We start from the raw sequence: 8513 nt of genomic DNA, 5'->3' as shown, positions 1-8513 counted from the left end.
AATTTAACACAAAACAGAAACTTGAAACTAAACAGATTGTAAAAACGATTTTGGTGAAATAGATGGATAAAAGGCTAGTTAGGAGGTTCTTCTCCACACATGTCACACTTGCAAACAAACGATTTTCAGTTGTTCTTCCAATAAATTATAAAGACTCAATGCCCCGAATTAACCGTGAATTGCACTAATTAACCCTCAGTTTTTCCAGAATTTATCAAGTTGGATGATTGCATACGACAACCCAAAACATTCCCTACAAGTTCCCTACATGAATTGCATAATAGAGATACAAGCAAGAATCATTACGTTCTATGAAAAACATAAGCATTGACGAAGCATTTGTTACTATGAATTGCATGAAACTTATGCTAAGAATTCATTCAACGCGATCGTTTTCAAGCGATCTTCACTACTTGTGATTATAAGGTTGTAACTATTAGGTGAAACTCCCTCATAATCTAGCATCATATTCATGCATGAAAACTAAGCGTGCACTCTCAATCAACATACATAAATAAGTATCAATCAAATAGATGAACGAATTGAATCCACAACTTATGAAATAACAACTGAATGTAATCGAATCAAATTGCAAGCATGTACATGGTTTCGAATTACCCCCCAACTAAGGGGGTTTAGTTCCTCATACTCACAACACAAAGTTTATTGAATTGAAACATTGAAACATAAGAAAGATCACACCTAAAAATTCCAGCCATCTAAATTGCACAGCAGGAACATCTAAGAACCTTCCTCCTCTACCTTGGTTGCGGCACAGGGGTTTGTGATGGTTTTTGGGGGTTATGGATGGTGTAGAATGGTGGAAAAGTGTGTAGGATAGGTGTATGGGACGGCTAGGGTGGTTTTGGGTCAGAAAATATGGTGAATGATGAAGGATAGGTGCTGTTGAAGATGGGGAATGGTTTCTGGCGTGAAGGATTAATTTCTGGATTATGGAGAGGGTTGTCATTCGGCCAAGGGAGGTAAAACATATATATATAGGCAGCCAAACCCTAAAGAAATCAGATTAGACAAATGGGCTAGGGTTTAGGTGCGGCTAGGGTTAGGAAATCCACCAAAAACTAGGGTTTCTAGAACATTAGGTGCGGCATGGGCTTAGGGTAAGTAATCAGATTTTTTTCATGTGAACAAGGCCTAGGTGCGGCTGATTAAGTGGGCTAGGGTTAGGGTTAGGTGCGGCATAGGTCCAAGAGGCAAAGATGGGTCATCCAAAAGCCCAAAGCCAGGAATAGAAACTCTCGAAATTGGAAACCTCCAAGAATAGAAACTTCCAACTTTAGAAACTTTGGTTGCCAATTCCGATTTAGGAAAGATCAACCCAAAATGGAAACTTTTAGGCTTAGCTTTCCTACTTCAAGTAGGAAACCTCAAATCTCGAACTCTTCAATTTCAACCCAACCTTGTGTTCCAAGCATGTCCTTTTCATTCCAAGCTCACTTTTTGCTCCAAAAGCTCCAAATTGCATCATTTCATGTAATATGTCCTTTAAACCTGAAAACACATGAAAGTAGCTTAAAAGACTACTTTAACGAAGAAAACATAACAAAGATGCATAAGAACTAGCTAACTAAGGCGCATAAATATGCTCCTATCACTCCAGAAGACCAAGAAAAGACCACCTTCACGTGCCCATTTGGTACTTTTGCTTACCGCCGCATGCCATTCGGTTTATGCAATGCACCGGCCACGTTCCAACGATGCATGGTAAGTATCTTTTCAGATTTTATTGAGAAGATTATTGAGGTATTCATGGATGATTTGTGTCTTTGGCGATTCGTTTGATGGTTGCTTGGAAAATCTCACATTAATCTTAAAACGATGCATGGAAACTAACCTTGTTTTAAATTGGGAAAAGTGTCACTTTATGGTAAAACAAGGCATAGTTTTAGGGCATATTGTTTCTAAAAGGGGAATTGAGGTTGATAAATCGAAAATAGATCTTGTACGCTACTTACCCTCTCCAACTTCGGTTAGAGAGGTTCGTTCGTTTCTGGGACATGCAGGATTTTATAGGCGATTCATCAAGGATTTTTCAAGGATTTCCACACCCCTTTGCCGACTTCTCCAAAAGGATGTGCCCTTCGAGTTCAACGAGGAGTGTGAAAAGGCGTTCAAACACCTTAAAGAGATGCTAACTTCGGCCCCCATCATTCGGCCACCAGATTGGAGCATTCCCTTCGAGCTTATGTGCGATGCATCCGATTATGCTCTAGGCGCTGTTTTGGGACAAAGGAAGGACAAACAGCCACACGTCATATATTATGCCTCTCGGACCTTGAACGATGCTCAATTGAACTACTCCACAACGGAAAAAGAACTCCTTGCCGTTGTTTTTGCTTTAGATAAGTTTCGTTCTTATTTACTTGGTACTAAAGTAATAATTTACACTGATCATGCAGCGTTGAAGTACTTGCTCACGAAGAAGGAGGCTAAACCAAGGCTTATTCGATGGATGCTTCTTCTCCAAGAGTTCGATATCGAAATCCGAGACAAGAAAGGAAGTGAGAACGTTGTGGCTGATCACTTGAGCCGTTTGGTGCATGAAGAAGATGTCGTCCCTATTCCAGAGACATTCCCGGATGAGCAATTGATGTCCATAAAGGTTAGTGAGCCTTGGTATGCCGATTTAGTGAACTTTTTAGTGTCAAAACGAATTCCAAGCACTTACACTAAGCACCAACGTGATAAATTAAGGCATGAGGCATGGTTTTATGTGTGGGATGATCCATATTTATGGAAATATTGTTCGGATCAGGTTATACGTAGGTGTGTGCATGATATGGAGTTTAATTCGATTTTAAATTTTTGTCACACTTATGCATGTGGGGGACACTTTGGGACACAACGCACTGCCCTTAAGGTTTTAGAATGTGGATTTTATTGGCCAACTCTATTTAAAGATGCTAGAACCTTTTGTATGTCTTGTGATCATTGTCAACGAATGGGTAATATAAGTGCTAAAGACCAAATGCCGCAAAACATCATACTCCCTGTCGAAATTTTTGATGTTTGGGGCATTGATTTCATGGGCCTATTTCCTTCATCACATGGTTTTCTTTACATATTACTTGCGGTGGATTATGTCTCAAAATGGGTGGAAGCAAAGGCCACCCGGACTAATGATTCTAAAGTGGTTGCAGATTTTATTAGAACTAACATTTTTGCAAGGTTTGGAATGCCAAGAGACATTCCCGGAGACATTCCCGGATGAGCAATTGATGACCATTGAGGTTAGTGTGCCATGGTATGCAGATTTAGTTAATTATTTGGCATCTAAAGTCATTCCAAGTGAGTTAAATAAAAACCAACGAGATAAACTCAAGTATGATGCACGAAATTATGTGTGGGATGATCCTTATTTATGGAAATATTACTCTGATCAAATCATTCGTAGGTGTGTGCATGATTCTGAAATTCAGTCTATTCTAAACTTTTGTCACACTTATGCATGTGGAGGTCACTTTGGCACTCAAAGGACTGCACGTAAAGTACTTGAATGTGGTTTTTATTGGCCTACTATCTTTAAGGATGCTAGAACGTTTTGCCTAGCATGTGATCGTTGTCAACGAACTGGAAATATAGGACCAAAAGACCAAATGCCGCAAAGCCCCATTTTTAATGTTGAAATTTTTGATGTTTGGGGCATTGATTTCATGGGTCCTTTTCCTTCATCTCATGGTTTTGTTTATATTCTACTTGCGGTTGATTACGTTTCGAAATGGGTGGAAGCAAGAGCCACCCGTACTAATGATTCTAAAGTGGTTGCAAATTTTGTTAAGACTAACATTTTTGCAAGGTTTGGAATGCCGCGGATACTTATAAGTGATGGGGGCTCCCATTTCTGCAATCGAACAATTGAGGCGCTACTCAAGAAATATAATGTCACGCATAAGGTGGCAACACCTTATCATCCTCAAACAAGTGGGCAAGCGGAGGTTTCAAATAGAGAAATCAAGCAGATTTTGGAGAAGACCGTAATGCCAAACTGGAAAGATTGGAGCTTGCGCTTGAATGATGCATTGTGGGCGTATCGTACGGCCTACAAAACACCAATTGGAATGTCCCCATTTTGGCTCGTCTATGGGAAACCATGCCATCTTCCGGTTGAATTGGAGCATAAAGCACATTGGGGCATCAAAACTTTCAATATGGACATTGATGCCGCAGGACTCCTTAGAAAGCTTCAATTGAATGAGCTTGAGGAAGTTAGGAATGAAGCTTACGAGAATGCTCGCATTTACAAGGAGAAAACAAAGGCATTCCATGACAAGATGATTCGTAGCAAGACATTCTCTATCGGGCAGAAAGTGTTACTTTTCAATTCTCACCTTCGGTTGTTTCCAGGTAAGTTGCGTTCTAAGTGGATTGGTCCTTTTATTGTTACTAATGTTTTTCCACATGGTGCAGTTCAAATTCAAAGTTTGAAGACGCAACAAGAATTCAAAGTCAATGGACATCGTTTGAAGCCATATTACACAACTTTTGAGGAGAAGGTCGTGGAGGAAGTCTCCCTCCATGCTTTGGGCCCTATTCCAGCTTGATTGGAGGCATCGTCCGGCTGGAAGACGTTAAAGCAAGCGCTTCGTGGGAGGCCACCCATGCGAATAAAGAAGACCTAGGAAGCTCCGGCATCACAATCAGATTTGCGTTCCTAAACCCTACTCTTTATTGCTTTTATTTTGCCAAATTTGTCATGTTTGCTAGTTGTGTTGTTTGCTTGTTTTTGTGTGAGTCTATGTTTGGTTTAAGTGTGGGGGGGTATACAAGTGTTTTTATTGAAAAATTCGTAGGATTTTACCACCCAACATTTCAAAGGTTGTTTTTCACTGTTTTTAAGTGTTTTTAGTGTGTTTTGAAGCATTTTAATGTGTTTTAACATGAAAATCCTAAAATCCCATAAAAATTTGAAAAATTGTTTTGAAAATTCCAAAAAGAGTCATTTTTGTGTGTTTGTTTGTGTCTTAGAGTACCTTCCAACACAATGATGAGGATTTGGTTTTTAATTGCATGACTATTAAAGAGAGTTGTAAACATGGATGGAAGTTTGATATGCTCTTTTGTTTATGCTTGGTCATCGTTGTTGATTATGAATTCACATGTAATCACAAAGAAAAAATCAGTTTTGTAACATGCTTGAAGGAAGTAACTCAAACTAACGCTACAACCTTGTGAGACTTGAGCCTAAACATTCTTTGGAGAGTTAATAATCTGTGAAGTTGTTGTTTTCTAAAGTCGTTGCATGATCTCATCATTCTTTGCTTGGTTGCTACTTAGAAGGCGTGTCATCATTATAGATCCAAATATTAGAACTCATACCCAATTCATTCAAAGCATAAAATTGATTAGTATAACTAATAAGATGAAGTTGTTTAGTAGTTACCACCAGAGCCAAAAAGCATTCGTACCATGCATTTGTTTTGTAGGTTTACCCTTTTGAGCCTTAGTTAGCCATTTTCTTTGTTAGCCACATTATCCTTACCTAGCCTAGATTAGAACTATCCATACCCTTGTTCTTAAAGGATAATAAAGCATGACTTAGAGGGAATTCCTTTTGATCAACATTGTGCAGAAAGATAAGTGTGGGGGAAGGGAAATTTTGTGTGCCAAAAGAAGTAGAAGGGCACGGGTTAGAAAAAGAAAAAAAAAAAAGAAAAGAGCAAAATTCGTAGAAAAAGAAAAAATGAAGAAAAAAATGTGAAAAGAATGAAGAAGAGTTGAAAAATGTGTGAAAAGAAGCTCTAAAGTGTTGGTTGTTGAAGAAAGCTTGAATTTGGCCCTAAGTGTTGCATGAGTCTTCCCCTTGTGTTTCAAAATTGATTTTTGCATGCAAAAGTGAATTCTAAGTGTCAATTTCCTTTGCTTATTATTCTTTAAGAACGTTTGTTTATCCTACCCTTTCTTTGCTAGCCAATACCTTAGCCCCGTTACAACCATTTGCTTCTATCTTGATTGTTATGTGTTTCAATATGTGGAGTTTGGAATTGGTATGAGCATATGATATCCCTGGTTCTCGCGTCTAAGTAGTAGAATTTCATTCATGAGATCATATCTAAATGCTTATTAACTCCAGAAAGTGCTTTCTTTGTTATACATATATGTGAGCGTATGTTTTCATGTTTACATCAATCTTCTCACATATAACTAGTATAGGGTGTGAGTTAGAAAATCTGTGTGAAAATTGAGTGCATATCTAGTAAGGAATTGAGCAAATTCTCTAAGGCATGTTACTACATTCAAAATCATGTTTTAATTGGTTAAATGTGAACTAGTACGTGGTGACTATGATTAAGTATGTGCTTAAGTGTGAAGATGACTAAAATCTGTGGGAATGATGATTTTTAATATGTCATGTGCATTGGGAATCCCTGAGGCAAACGTTGGAAGGTTTAGGTTATGTGTTGATTATTTTGTTTCGTTTCGTTTTGTTTCTTTGTTTTGCTCGAGGACTAGCAAAAGCTAAGTGTGGGGGAATTTGATAGGAGCATATTTATGCGCCTTAGTTAGTTAGTTCTTATGCATTTATGTTGTGTTTTCTTAGTTAAGTTAGTATTTTAAGCTATTTTCATGTGTTTTCAGGTTTTAAGGACAAAGTTGATATGATATTAACTAGCACTCAAATTAACCCTCTTTTTATCAATTGTAGTAAGTATGTAAGTGGGGATCGTTCTAGGCCGGGGATTAGGAGGGATTGCTAAATCACTTGAAAACTGACTCAAAAACGTAAAAACAAAGTTTAAAACACTAAACTAGACTCAAAGAATGTAAAACTATAACTTAAAACACCAAAACAAACCAAAAGACTCAAAATAACACAAAAACACTCAAAACTGCCTTAAAACCACTTTCTGGGCAGTTTTGAACTCTAAACAAGATTTTGACGAAAATAGGTTTTAACTTGACTCAAAACACTTAAAAACACAAACTAACACACTCTCTAACTAATTTGACACTTGAAAACAAAGGGGGATTTGGTTTTTACGAAATTGAAAACAAAACATAAACTTGTAAATCAAAACAGATTTTAAAACGAATTTGATTGAATTGAATGGATAGAAAGCTAGCTAAGGGGTTCATCTCCACACATGTTATTTTTGCATTCAAAACGATTTCCAATTGCTTTTCAATAACCCATGAATTCTCAACGCCCCAAGTTAATTAGGTCCGCTTAAATTAACCTTCAGATTTTCCTAATGTTATTGAATTGGATGATTGCATACGACAACCCAAAGCATTCCCCACAAGTCCCCTACATGATTGCATAATAGAGATACAAGCAAGAATCATTAAGTTCTATGAAAACCATAAGCATTGACGAGGCACTCGTAACTATGAATTGCATGAAACTTATGCCAAGAATTTACTTAACACGATTGTGATCAACAACCTTTACTACTTGTGAATATAAGTTCATAACGATTAGGTGAAATTCCCTTATATCCTAGCATCAAATTCATGCATGCAAACTAAGTGTCGACCCTTGTTGATGATATGTTTTAAACCTTCCTAATGCTAAAACATATTGAGTATAATAGCACAAGTAAGGGTGTCGAATCCACAGGGACTAATTGGACCTATATAATCACTTGTTTTGCAAGAACCATATTAAATGACTAAACTAGGCAACTTTAGACAGATTTGTTGTTGTAACTTAAAAACTCACAAGAATGATGACAACACAAGTAATGAATCAACAAGTAATAAAATGGAATAAAACCAATGGAGATGGAACTAGGGATTCGGTTTCACCATAGCTAAATTAATCCCATGTTTGTTAAATCAGTTTATGCTCATTCATTCACCTATTTCTTGAGTTTGTTTCACTTAGATATGATCAACCATATGATGTGTGGATTTGATCAAATCATCCTAGTCAAGAACCAAATTGTGATGTGCAACTTTGGTTCTCAACCAAGGATGTTTTACACATTCATAACTTTCACAAAACCAAAGGGGACACACGGCATGATGTTTGCCAAACATCCCCTTCATTCACTCCCAAATCTGCCAAAATTATGCATGATGTGTGCTTCTAATTTTGGCTACACAACCTGTGGTTAATTCAAGTGGTGATCAAGCATTAAAATCAACACACAAAGTCACAATAAAATCAGAGAATGAAACAAGAAATAGAAGGATCAAATGAGCATTATGAGTTAACTACATGGTTTTCTTGCTAGGCTACATCGAATCCCTAAGAGGAGATTAGTTACATTTCATGTTTACAAACGTTTTAACATAGAAATACATAACATGAATGAACATAGAATTGAGAAGAAGGAACCCTTGAAGCAAAACTGATGTTGAAATCCTTTAAGTGTAGCCTTCGGTCTTGATTCTCCAAATGTGATGCAACATGAAAGATGAGCAGCTTGTGGATGGGTGGTTTGTTTGAATGGGAGAGAGGGTGGTCAGAAATTTGGATGGCTAAGTGAGTGAATGGTGGTGTTGCGGATGGGATAGAGAATGGACACAAAATGGAGTTTCTTGGTGTG

The sequence above is a fragment of the Malus sylvestris genome, chromosome 9 (genome assembly GCF_916048215.2).
Source record: "Malus sylvestris chromosome 9, drMalSylv7.2, whole genome shotgun sequence".
Taxonomy (NCBI): domain Eukaryota; kingdom Viridiplantae; phylum Streptophyta; class Magnoliopsida; order Rosales; family Rosaceae; genus Malus; species Malus sylvestris.
The sequence above is the reverse complement of the archived record's forward strand: the minus strand, read 5'-3'. Positions refer to the sequence as shown.